General features: G+C 43.8%; 1 long non-coding RNA gene across 2 annotated transcripts; it reads right to left on the reverse strand.

Annotated features, from left to right (window-relative positions):
• Window positions 1-2,271: 2,271 nt before the first annotated feature.
• On the reverse strand, window positions 2,272-11,583 carry LOC148405656 (uncharacterized). Of its 2 annotated transcripts, none has more exons than XR_015864199.1 (5): window positions 11,451-11,583; window positions 7,370-9,737; window positions 6,652-6,826; window positions 4,062-4,123; window positions 2,272-4,000 (listed from the first exon to the last, which is right to left on the reverse strand). It is a non-coding gene; the product is annotated as an uncharacterized LOC148405656 (long non-coding RNA). The 2 variants fall into 2 exon arrangements; XR_015864198.1 differs by having other exon boundaries at window positions 7,283-9,737.
• Between the last annotated feature and the right edge of the window lie 1,093 nt (window positions 11,584-12,676).

The following is a 12,676-nucleotide window of genomic DNA, read 5'->3' on the forward strand; positions in this document are numbered from 1 at the left end:
CCCAAAAAAATATGAGTCCAAAAAAAATATGAGTCCCCAAAAAAATATGAGTCCAAAAAAATGTACCAAAAAAAATGAGTCCCAAAAAAAATGAGTCCCAAAAAAAATATGAGTCCCCCAAAAAATATGAGTCCCAAAAAAATACGAGTCCCAAAAAAATATGAGTCCCCAAAAAAATATGAGTCCCAAAAAATATGTCCCAAAAAAAATGAGTCCCAAAAAAAATGAGTCCCAAAAAAAATGAGTCCCAAAAAAATATAAGTCCCAAAAAAAATATGAGTCCCAAAAAAATATGAGTCCCAAAAAAATATGAGTCCCTAAAAAAATATGAGTACCAAAAAAAATATGAGTACCAAAATAAAATATGAGTCGCAAAAAAAGGAGTCCCAAAAAATATGTCCCAAAAAAAATTATGAGTCCCAAATAAATATGAGTCCAAAAAAATGAGTCCCAAAAAAATATGAGTCCCAAAAAAATATGAGTCCCCAAAAAAATATGAATCCCAAAAAAAATATGAGTCCCAAAAAAATATGAGTCCCAAAAAAATATGTGTCCCAAAAGAAAATATGAATCCCAAAAAAATATGAGTCCAAAAAAAATATGAGTCCCAAAAAAAAAGGAGTCCCAAAAAAATATGAGTCCCCAAAAAAATATGAGTCCCAAAAAAAAAATATTTTTTTATTGGACTTGAGTCGCAAAAAAATATGTCCCGTCTACCTGACATACCTTCTGCACTATTTTAACTCCCTCACTTATTTCCTTCCCCACTTCCCCTACTTTGCCATTGTGCTGCTCCGCCTTCCATCTGTCTTACTTACCCTCCTCATTTCTTCTCCCTAATCTATTTCTACCCCCCTCCACCTGTTCTACCTCCTTCCCTTTCTCTGTCCTGCCTCGTCCAATTATCCTTTTCTGCATACATCCCTCGCCCTATCCTGCCTACTTCTCCAACCTGTCTTGTCTACCTTCCCTCTGCCCACTACCACCGACATCCTTGAATCTTAGGAGGTTGTAACAGGTTTTGATCCTGAAACTTCACGCCTCTGCCACCGACCCCCTTGAATCTTAGGAGGTTGTAACGGGTTTTGATCCTGAGCCTTCACACCTCTGCCCACTACCACCGATCCCCTTGAATCTTAGGAGGTTGTAACGGGTTTTGATCCTGATCCTTCACGCCTCTGCCCACTACCACAGACCCCCTTGAATCTTAGGAGGTTGTAACGGGTTTTGATCCTGAGCCTTCACGCATCGAGTGTCAAGCCTTAGCGCTCTCCGCCACAGAGGAGCGACGACACTCTTCTTCATCAGCGCGTTTTTGTACCTTCGCGTTCCAAACGCAGGCATAAAACTCACATAGGTCCGGCACCCCCTTGAATCGGCCGAAGCTGGTTTCGATCCCGGACCTTCACGCACCGAGCGTCAAGTCTTAGCGCTCTCCGCCACAGAGGAGCGCCAACAAACTTCTTCATCAGCGCGTGTTTGTACCTTCGAGTTCCAAGTGCAGGCATAAAATTCACATAGGTTTGGAACCCCCTTGAATCTTAGGAGGTTGTAACGGGTTTTGATCCTGAGCCTTCGCGCATCGAGTGTCAAGGCTTAGCGCCCTTCGCCACAGAGGAGCGACAATAATCACCTTCATCAGCACGTCTTTGTACCTTTGAGGTCCAAGTGCAGGCATAAAATTCACATAGGTTTAGCACCCCCTTGAATCTTAGGAGGCCAAGACGGGTTTCGATGTCGGGTCTCAACGCATCGAGCGTCAAGCATTAGTGCTCTACGCCACAGAGGGGGAACGACAATCTTTCTTGTCCGCGTGCCTTTGTACCGTCCAGTTCCAAGGGCAGGCATAAAATTCACATAGGTTAGGCACCCCCTTGAATCTTAGGAGGTTGTAACGGGTTTTGATCCTGAGTCTTCACGCATCGAGTGACAAGCCTTAGCGCCCTTCGCCACAGAGGAGCGACAACAATCTTCTTCATCAGCACGTCTTTGTACCTTTGAGGTCCAAGCACAGGCATAAAATTCACATAGGTTTGGCACCCCCTTGAATCTTAGGAGGCCAAAACGGGTTTCGATCTCGGGTCTCGACGCATCGAGCATTAGTGCTCTACGCCACAGAGGAGCAACGACAATCTTTCTTGTCCGCATGCCTTTGTACCGTCCAGTTCCAAGGGCAGGCATAAAACTTAGGTATGTCCGAAAATGTCCGACATGAAAAAAGATGGACACAAGAAGAAATAAGCGGTTTGTTTTTGAATATATTGAAGGCTAAATCACCCCGCGATTCCGGACCGACCCGTAAAGACTCGTGACTCGGGCGGTGTTATTTTTGTTTTTATACTCGACGCGATGAGACGGGGAAAATGAAGCTGTTTGTTTGCTGGCTAAATTAGAGTCCGCGACGAGCCAATGTCGTGTACGCGAAAGAAAAAAGACCTTCCCTCCTTCTTTGTGTATAGTTTCTCACAAATGTCCAACAGGTGAACCCGACAGCGCTTAAGAAGTGTCTTAACCTTTCCATAGATGTCATCATATAATAGGAGACGCGGCACGGCGCAAGGTGGCATTTGTCTTGGATAAGGTGCAGGGCGACGGCGGCTAAATGCCAGCGGTAATCAAGCGGCTCTTGGCACAGGCCTCGGCTTCTCTCTAAACCGCGCTTAAAACCGCTCGAACGCGATCTTCGATTACGGAGGGGACCAAAATAGCAGGGCTCATTTTCACGCACGGTTAGCACAGGCTACGCACTGACTCGTTATCAAGATGGCGTCGTTAGCGGCCGGCGGTTCCGCTGATGATTCTCAATTTTTACGGAGGCCGTCTTTGTTCAAAACACGTTTCGGGGGTGTGATTGCAACTCCCTTCTTCTCTTTCCTGCTAGACAGCGAGAGATGATTTGAAGGCCTCCTCCCAAACAGTTAGCGGGAGAAAATCAAGGCCCCGTGGAGAAAAAGTTAGTCGCAGATGTTCAAGCGGCGGTCCAGGGCTTTGTGTTTTTTAGTAGGCCTTCTCGATTGTGTTTTTCACAGATAAAGCGGAGTCAATAGAAAGCCATCCTTCAGTTCTTGGACGCCGTACTAAGCTCCCCGTCGGGGGAACGATATCCCGCCCTTTAGGAGAGAGAAGTTCCCGAACGTCGGGCCGGAGAAGTATGAACGGCGTCTTCCTTGCAGCTTCTGTCCGGGTGACAAAGGCGTCCCGCAACGAGACGAGTCTTCTGGCAGAAGGGACTTTGTTTACAGGACCCCGATGACAAACGGCGAAAGAAGTAAATTCCAGCACCGGCCTAGCAGTTCCTCCTCGCGGCCAGCTGGCCGCAGATGTCAACAATGAGCAAAGGACATTCCGTCCAGGAACCCGCATTTTTTTTTTTTTTTCTACGGCAGTCATACGTTTTGTGCGGGTATGGATAAAGCCGGAACGGGAAGTGGGCGCCCTCCGTAATGAGGCTATCGCTCAGTGTCGCGTGAGAAACCTCTGCGCGAATGTAGATATCCTGTAAAGGACCGTCGGCGTGACAACAAAATAAACCACCAAGCTCCCGTTTGTATAATTATGATTAAAATAGAAATTGTAACTGTAATAGGACCCAATTTCACGTTGAAATTGTAATAAGAATTATATTTTTCAAACCAATTCAACATCCGTTCCCGACGGAAGACAGTCCGTCGTCAATCGGAATTTTCATTGACAGCAATTTTCATTGACAGCGTAGCGACGCGCCGCTTGCCGCAGCGGTTAAAGTACCGGTCCAACACAAAAAGGGGTTAAGGTTCGATCCCCGGTTGGGTTTGCGCTTTTTTTCTCTTTTACTCTTATGTTAAAGAGTACACACACAGATTTCAATTGCTTTTAAATTGTTAGATAGTTTCAAAGTTTCAATATATTGTTTTGACTTCATTCATTCATAAGGAAGCGCTTCGTGGCGACGCCATCTTTTCTCCACGGGACGCCGCACCTTCCAGAACAATACTCCCAAAAAATTAAATCGCTCCAATTCCTAAAAGAGGAAAACAACATGATCAACAAATCACAACTATCCTTAATAATGGTGCACTAACCTCACAAAAGTGCCGAGCGTCCAGAAGTCTTCTTCAGACAGCTCCAAGACGCCAAAGAGCAGCTGGAGAAGGCCAACAAACGTCAAATGTTTGTTGGTTTATGATTTTTTTTTGACCGACTGCGGCGACTTTATACATCGCACGTCATCAAGCCCTTATTGCATACAGCTGCGTTCTAATTGGAATCAATCTGCTTCTTCTTCTTGGCCTTTTCGGATGTACGTTCGGGCGCTGGCGCCGTCCCGTGGCCGGAGAGTGAATCGCGTAGACATAATGGATATTAAACGTTTGCAGTCATCCGTTCCATTTCATTTGTTATGATGAACCAAAACATCTCAGTTAGATTAAAAAAATATAGTTATATATTATTGATTTGATGCACGTACGTCTACTGTGTGTTTGATGTGGGGGATTTACGTATGTACGATACGTAATATTTAAGGTATATTTCACAAAAGTAAAATATTAGTTGCTGGGATCCATAAGTATTTGCATGCATGAAAATTGGAAGTTTACGTCAGCATCTCCAACAGCGGAAATGCATCTATGACAAAAATTTCACGTCTCTCCCTGTTTTTCATATATATTTTCTTGATACAATCATTAGTAATTGGTAAAAAATAATTCATTGGCTATTATATTGACACAGTAATATAATAGAAAACATATTTTACAAATTATTTACAAAAACAACCATTGACATCTTTTATTATTATTGTATTATTATTATTATTATTGTGTGAAGGTTACACCTTCACACAATAATAATAATAAAGAAAATGGCAGAGCACAATAACATGTGTGAATGTTACACCTTCACAAAATAATAATTATAATAATAAAGAAAATGGCAGACAGAAATAACATATGTGTGAAGGTTCCACCTTCACACAATAAAAGAAAAAGGCCGACCACAATAACATGTGTGAAGGTTCCACCTTCACACAATAAAGAAAATGGCAGAGCACAATAACATATGTGTGAAGTTTCCACCTTCACACAATAAAGAAAATGGCCGAACACAATAACATATGTGTGAAGGTTCCACCTTCACACAATTATGCGTAGTGGGACATTGATGATTTGATTTGATGTTTCCGTCATCCAATGCAGCTGATTCAAATGATCAGATTTGTTCAAATGGGAATTCTGACATTTTGAGTTTTGTTTTAATTCACTTTGTTTCTTCAAACTGTACGGAAGCCAACGTGTTTTGACGTAAACATTTAGGGGACGAAAAATGTCCTCTAAATCGTACGTCGAATTTCAGCGCGTTTACTTCGACATTTTCACAGCGACGGAACGCCGTCGCCTCGCATTCACGCCAAGCCAATTACTGACTGCTGCCGTTTAAGAACAGCGAGAAAACGTACAGAACAAAGGGTGAAAAATCTCGACGAGGTGTAAAAAAAAAAATGATAAATAAATAAAATAAAGCGACAGTCTGTGTGGGTGTGGTGGGAATAAACATCTTTGTTCAACCTCGGTGCAAGGAGCAAAGCGTTGAATGTTAACGCGGGCAATTACACATTTGCATTTATCCTCTAGTCATTTCATAACCATGTCGTTTACAATAAATAAAAACTGTGCGTTTTAGATCTTAAACAAATGAAAACATTCAAACGAGCAAATAAGTTCCTTTCAAGAATTCTCCTTTCTGGCTTCTAATTAAAACACGACAAGAGAGATGTCAAATGGAGTTCATCCCCGCGGGAATTCAGATAAGGTAAAAGTACAATACGTATTCTTCTCGGAGAACTCATTAAAATGGAATCTGGCCTCGTGTCTGCGGGAAAACGACATAAGTCGTAACACCTGTTCCCGGTAGTTTTGCGGATAAAGTTATCTCGGACCCTTTGCGGCATTAAATGTCAAATGCTAATTTTTCAAACCGGCTTGTACAAATTTGAAAAAAAAAAAAAAAAACGCATTCCTTCGGGCGCTTTAGTTTTTAATGTTACGTTACACAATACTTTCTTTTTTGGATTCCACGTGCCGTATTTTCATATTTCTCCCAGTATAAGTCGACCCCGCTTATAACTCTACCCCCCACTTTTTTTTACCCTACTTGGGTGAATTTTACCAAACTGCCATAATAAATCTAAATAAAACGCACCCACAGTGTCTGTCCTCTCACGGAGAGCCGCGGTTATACATTTACGTAAATGATATATTCCGAGGATGTTTCCAAGAATTTTGGAAAAAAAAAAACACGGATTTCGCAGACGGAACTACGCGGATATAATGTAATGCGTTGCGTGAAATAAAACGCTTCCCCGCAGCGTAACGGGGGGTCGAAAACCAACAAGATAACTCGACTTGTACTCGGAGAAATTCGGCAGACGGATGGCTGCGACGGTAAAATGTCGTATGTTTGTGTGTAGTCAACTTATAAATAGTAGCGCTCCTTGTACACTTGCTGGCTCGCCGTCACTTGAGATTTACTGGAAGCGCGTATCACAGGCTTCCCCAGGGATACTTTTAAGCGCGATCCTGTACAGACTGAGCTGCCCTTTTTATTTTCCTCCTCCGGGGGTGCAGAAAACACAAAGATTCAAGGGAAACATTTACTGTATGTAGCTTTATCTACCCAGCGCCCGAAGGTACTCTTTAGATGGTCGGCGCCAAAAACGCCTTTCGTTTCCTTTCGCCCTCCGTTTGGTCAGCCATCACTTGGTCGCTGGTGAGCATTGATCGTCTGACGTTACTCACGATTGTCGCGGGACCCGTCGTCCTTTTAGCCCCGCCCTAGTGGCTCCCTGAACCTTAAATGGAATGAAAATAGAAAAAATGCGGGTCTGCTTTTTGAATACTTTTGCAAACATCACACAAATGTAACGTTTTCCAATGCAGTAAAAATGCATAGAATAAATAAATACATTTAAACATTTCTGCTAAAGCACAGGTGTCGAACTCCAGTCCTCGAGGGCCGGTATCCTACATGTTTTCAAACCTTTTCCCTCAAAAACACCTGATTCAAATGATTGGGATCATTTCGAAGCTCCCGCAGAGCTTGCTAATGAGCTAATTATTTGAATCAGGTGTGTTGGGGAAAGAAAACCGGAAAACATGCAGGATGCCGGCCCTCGAGGACTGGAGTTCGACACCTATGTGTTAAAGGATACTTGAACCAATTTGCACGTTTGCTTTGTAATGAAAAAATTACTAAAACTATTCAATCAATCAATCATTCAAATTTGATTTGTATAGCCCTAAATCACCAAAGTCTCAAAGGGCTTCACGCATGAAAAGAGGTCACGTCGAGACTTCTTTCTAAAAAAAAAAAAGTCATACGGAGTCATACGCACCAGCATCCCAGAACGGGCAGGAAAACCTCCAAAACCCCAATTTGGGAAAATAAGAAACCTTCACAAGGGACCACAGGTGGGAGGAGCCCCCTTCCCGGCCCGCAGATTGAAGTGGATGCCGCGTGTACCAAAAACCAGAAACCAGAAAACATATTGTGCTACATAGTGCAATGATGACTTGACGGCAGGCAAAACCATTGGGCAGGAAGCATCCCACGGTCCAACCAAGTGGACCGCAGACGGTCGATCTCTTAACCTGCGATGGTCGATCGGCGCAGGGCCAAACGGAGGCCCCCGTTAGTTAGTTAGCCCCCTCTCTGAGCCGGGAGAAGGGGGCGGGGAAAAGAAATAGAAGAAAGCTGCAGATGGGCCCATTAACTGAATTTAGTCAGGATTGAAAGATCTCTACTCAGGTGGCTGCGTGAACTTCCATAGGTAGCGCAAATGGAAAATGCCCTTGATCCCGCGGACTTCCCGTGGGGTCGATAGCAAACCGGCATTTTGTGACCAAAGTTGTTGGGACGGAACATATGCTAAGTCGACAAGATTGGAAGGAGCTAAACCGTGTAAAATTTGATTTGATATCAAACGACAAAAACATCTAAAATGAAATCTGTCCTGTAATGTCTGTAAACAGAAGTCACGTTAAAAGGGTAAGCGCACAATCCTGTCACAGGCCCATATTTCACTAAATCCTCTTTGTCTGCTTATATATTGATACATAGTTTATATATTGATATATTGTTGGCAGCCGGAGGAGTCGGTGACGGCGGCTTTTGTTAACAGAGGTTGTACCGCCTTATTTTCATTAGAGGAAGCAAGCTGACTGAACCAACGTCAGAATCCATCCGCGTTCACAAACAAGGGCTTTAAGATGAGATTTATTGCGTGTTAAGATTGCTTCAAGCGCTTGTGTTATCTTACTTCTAAATATTTGCTATTAAACTGGAAGGCCGCACTGTATTTCGTGTTTACGTTTGTGTTTACAGAGGTTGTACCGGATTGTTTTCATTAGAAGAAGCAAGCTGACTGAACCAACGTCAGAATCCCTCCGCGTTCACAAACGAGGACTCTAAGATGAGATTTATTGCGTGTTAATTTTCCTTCAAGCGCTCGTGTTAGCTTACTTTGAAATATTTGCAATTAAACTGGAAGGCCACGCTGTATTTCCTGTTTACGTTCGTGTTAGAGGTTGTACGGGATTATTTTCATTAGAAGAAGCAAGATGACTGAACCAACGTCAGAATCCACCCGTGTTCACAAACAAGGGCTCTAAGATGAGATTTATTGCGTGTTAAGATTCCTACAAGCGCTCATGTTATCTTATTTTGAAATTTTTGCAATTAAATTGGCAGTCCGCGCTGTATTTCCTGTTTACGTTTGTGTTAACAAAGTTTGTTAACTTCTTGGTAACCTAAGGTTTGAATCCATCTGTCTTTGCGCGCGCTTTAGTTTTGAATGTTTCCATCTTACTCTGAAAACGCTTGCTTTTAATCCGGAAGGCCCCGTTATTCTTCCGTTTCCCGTTTTTACCTTCCCGAAACCGATCGGCCGTCGTATAGCCGATCCGAGCGTTATTTATTTGCCCGAACCGCCGAGAGCAGCGAGATAAAGATGAAAGGCCCGCCCCTGGTCCGGCGTGCGTGTCGGCCCGTTTGTACGCGGAGATCTGATTCAAGCTCTTTTCTGTTTTGAAAGCGGCATCTCCGAGATTGGCCCCGCCTCGATTTCCCCCCTAAATACCTTATCTGCTCTGATTTAGCTGAGAGATTCTCCTCAGCGAAACAGACGGTCTCGGGACAAAACGGGCTACGCGTCTCCTCTTTTCGGCGGCCGGTATAAACGACGCCGATGAGTTTGGAGTTTTCCCATTACCCCCTCGCGCCCTTTCATAATCCCCGCGTTGGAAAGACGCCACGTCTAATGAAGTCCCCGCCGAGCCGCCCCGAAAAAGCGCCCGAGATTCTTTTTTTTTTCTCTCCCCTTAATCAATTTGCGGGTCGCGGGGCGACGGCTCGGCGAGATGATTATTGTTCTGGCGAGGCGGGCCCGCTCGTCTCTCGCTTGTCTAACCTCGCTAACGCCTCCGGAGCGGGCGGCCGGATTGAACGATAAAGTCGTCTGGCCGAACCCGTCCTGATTTAGAGGCCCCGGAGAAATTGATACTTATTTTTCTCCTCGCCCGTGTTCACTGGAGTGCGACATCATCAACCGCTTCTCTCTTCTCATCGCTTTTTTTTTGTTGAAGATTTAACGGCGGCGGGTTCGAGGGGTCGCCGTGCGGGGCCTTCTCGATGTCGCAGATCATCTGGCGCCCGCTTATGAAGTCTGGAATTCCGTTTGGCTGCAGTCCGAGTCACTGCTGGAGCTGAAAATCAGAATAGAAAAGCGGTCATGGGCTATTTCTGTTCTTTCTGTTTCCACGGTTTCCAGCGGTTCGTCGTTACCGATTGTTCTGGACGATATTGCGATAAACTTTTTCTTCTATTGTGCGCCAATTTCCTTTAATGTAAAATCCACATCCGCTCGACACAACAATCAAAAACGGATTATACGGTAGGACTGGATTTTTTAAATTGTTCTCACGCTAACAGTTTCTTTTCTAATTAAGACCAAATTAACTGAAACACCAAACAACGTTCAAACTTTGTTCTGGTTCAAGGGTACTTGGCTGAAATAAATTCACGGGATAAAAAATGTTGAATTCCTCTGCCCTGCGGAATATTTGTTGTTCAAAAGGCTCATAGGTGGATTTAAACACAAGTGAACATACTGTAAACCTGCAGAGGAGCCGGTGAACCTTAAAAAAAAAAAACCTTCCCTATGCATCCATGCACTAACGTCCACACTCCCTTTGGGTTGTCTGTTCCGGTGTGAAGCCGGGGCCGTGTGCATGTGTAATGCGGTGGAAAGGACACGGCTTGGCCTTATACACTGGAGATACGCAGAGGCTTCAGAGCAAGCGGAGTTCTGCTCCGGGTCAGTAAATCAGTGGAAACCGTCACTTCGTTCCCCCGCTTTCACCCCTCGTACGTTTAGCGGTCCTAAAGGCCCAAATTCTAATTTCCATATACAGTGATCCCCCCTACTTCGCGGTTAATGGGGGCTGTCAACCCTCCGCGAAGTCTGAAACCCGCGAAGTAGGGTATCAGTTTCTAGATTTCTATGTACGCCCCAATATAGCCGCAGTAACCATAAACAACCCTTTTTTAGTGTGTATTTTTTGCCTATTTATTTCCTTTCTCCTTTTATTTCACATTACATTATCCTTATTAACATTACTGTATATTCATTAAATAACTAATATTACTTAGTTTGTTGAGAATTTGTTCTCAGGACTGGTTATCTGCACCAAGACTCCGGTGAAAGAGTACACAAGTCATCACGTTGAACTTCACATTTATTTTGGCTCATGTATGGTGTATCATGTAGTATCTGTTGAATAATAAATCAACAACAATGTTAAAGTCAGTAAACTAACATATAAACACTTAATCTATGAATTTACTGTATTTTTAGCCGACATTAGCGGGTTAGCAACAACTAACAACTACTAACTATAAAGCGCAACCTCTACACAAACGAACACATAAACAGAATAAACACTCATCGCTTACTAAACATAAACAGTAACGTGAGCCGAATGACGCACAGAGAACGTAAAACAGGAAACGGAAATGCAACGCGCCCCGACAAATTAAAAGCATGCATTTCAAAATAAGATGAAAAACGTCACGAACTCTAACGCTTGAAGAGTTCTTAACATAGTTATTAACTAATAATACTTAGTTATTTGATTAATACAGTACTGTATAATGTGCTTTTTCCAATTTTTTTTACATTTTTGCAAATTTTTTAAATGATTTTTTAATTTGATTTTTTTTTTTCCTGGAAAAAACCGTGAAGTACTGAGACCGCAAAGTCGGAGGGATCACTGTATGTTATCAACTGTCTTGCGCGTACCGTCTAACGATAAAGGTCATGATTTTTAGGGGAGCGGGTATGAAGGTGAACTTGTACTCGAGGGATTTGATTCCCATCGAGTCACGCTTTGCGAGCCCCGACTCTTGCTTCGGATTACCTTGCGTTCGTCTTGCTCGTGACCCCGTATGAAATCCCGGAGCCTCGCCGAGCGGCTTTGCGTTTTGACAAATACGCAGCCGATGTACACTGATGTTGAGACACCGTCTCACAAGGCATAGACAAGCGCTCTGGAACAAAAGGAAAACAAACAAAAAAAAATTGTTGTTGTTGTCGTGCCGAGAGTGCCAAGCAATTACAAACAACATTAAAAATGTAATGAACCCTATTTGCTTGGGGGCCAGAAGCGAAATAGACCGGGAGTGAAGGATGATGGGAGATGAACAAGGAGACGGCAGACCGCTTTGCTCGGAATGGGTTGCCGGGGAACTGTGAGGAACGGATGGATTGGGGCTAGGGAGGTCCCTTTTAGTCAAGTATAGAGTGGCGTATTGCGAAGGTTTTAGACGACCAATCGGGGTGTAAATGGACTTTGGCTTATATAGCGCTTTTCTGCCTTGGGTGCTCAAAGCGCTTTACGCTAACTAGTCATTTATCTACTGATACGCAGCATCAGGTGCAACTGGGGGTTCGGTGTCTGGGTTGGATCCCCCGACCATCAAGACCATGCCGAAGTGCCCTTGAGCAGCTAATTAGCTTTATATTAAACCGGTAAGCGATCGGTCAAAGAAGGGCGTGCTTCCACACTTTAGCTGCTTTAGCCCCCCCACAAAAATTTTTGCAAAGTTGGGAGGGAGACTGGAGAATCCCTCTTTTGTCGCGAGTACACAACTTGGGAGGATGTGAAAGATTACAAAATAGAAAAAACACCATAAAATAAATAATTTTGAATAGCAAATGAACATCGTAGGTTAATGCAACCGGTGTTTTTATGATACGGCTGTGTTTCCGGAAAGAACGATTTGTGACGTAAGTACATAAAAATGATACAGAAAAACACACGGTTACAGCGGGGGCCCCGGTATCGAACCCTGTGGAACACCGTACGTGATTTGGCCAACGTTTGTCCCTATGGAAGCGACGACGTGTCCAAGAGGCCCTGATAAAAGACAGAGTATCCTTACCTATAATGAAAGGATGCCAAAATCTGCCAAATTTCACATTTCATGCCCGAGACTGAGCCGACCTGCGCCGCTTGCTCAAAATTGGTTTTTTAAAGCGGGTGCCCATTCTCCATATGCAACGGTGAGATTGTTATAGCAGAGCTACCGTTAAAGGCCACGGGGGGAGGGAGGGAATTGGATTTTTATGACCCCCGTCATCAAA

Source organism: Hippichthys cyanospilos, chromosome 22 (assembly GCF_059441005.1).
Source record: "Hippichthys cyanospilos isolate Australia breed blue-spotted pipefish chromosome 22, RoL_Hcya_1.0, whole genome shotgun sequence".
Lineage (NCBI taxonomy): Eukaryota > Metazoa > Chordata > Actinopteri > Syngnathiformes > Syngnathidae > Hippichthys > Hippichthys cyanospilos.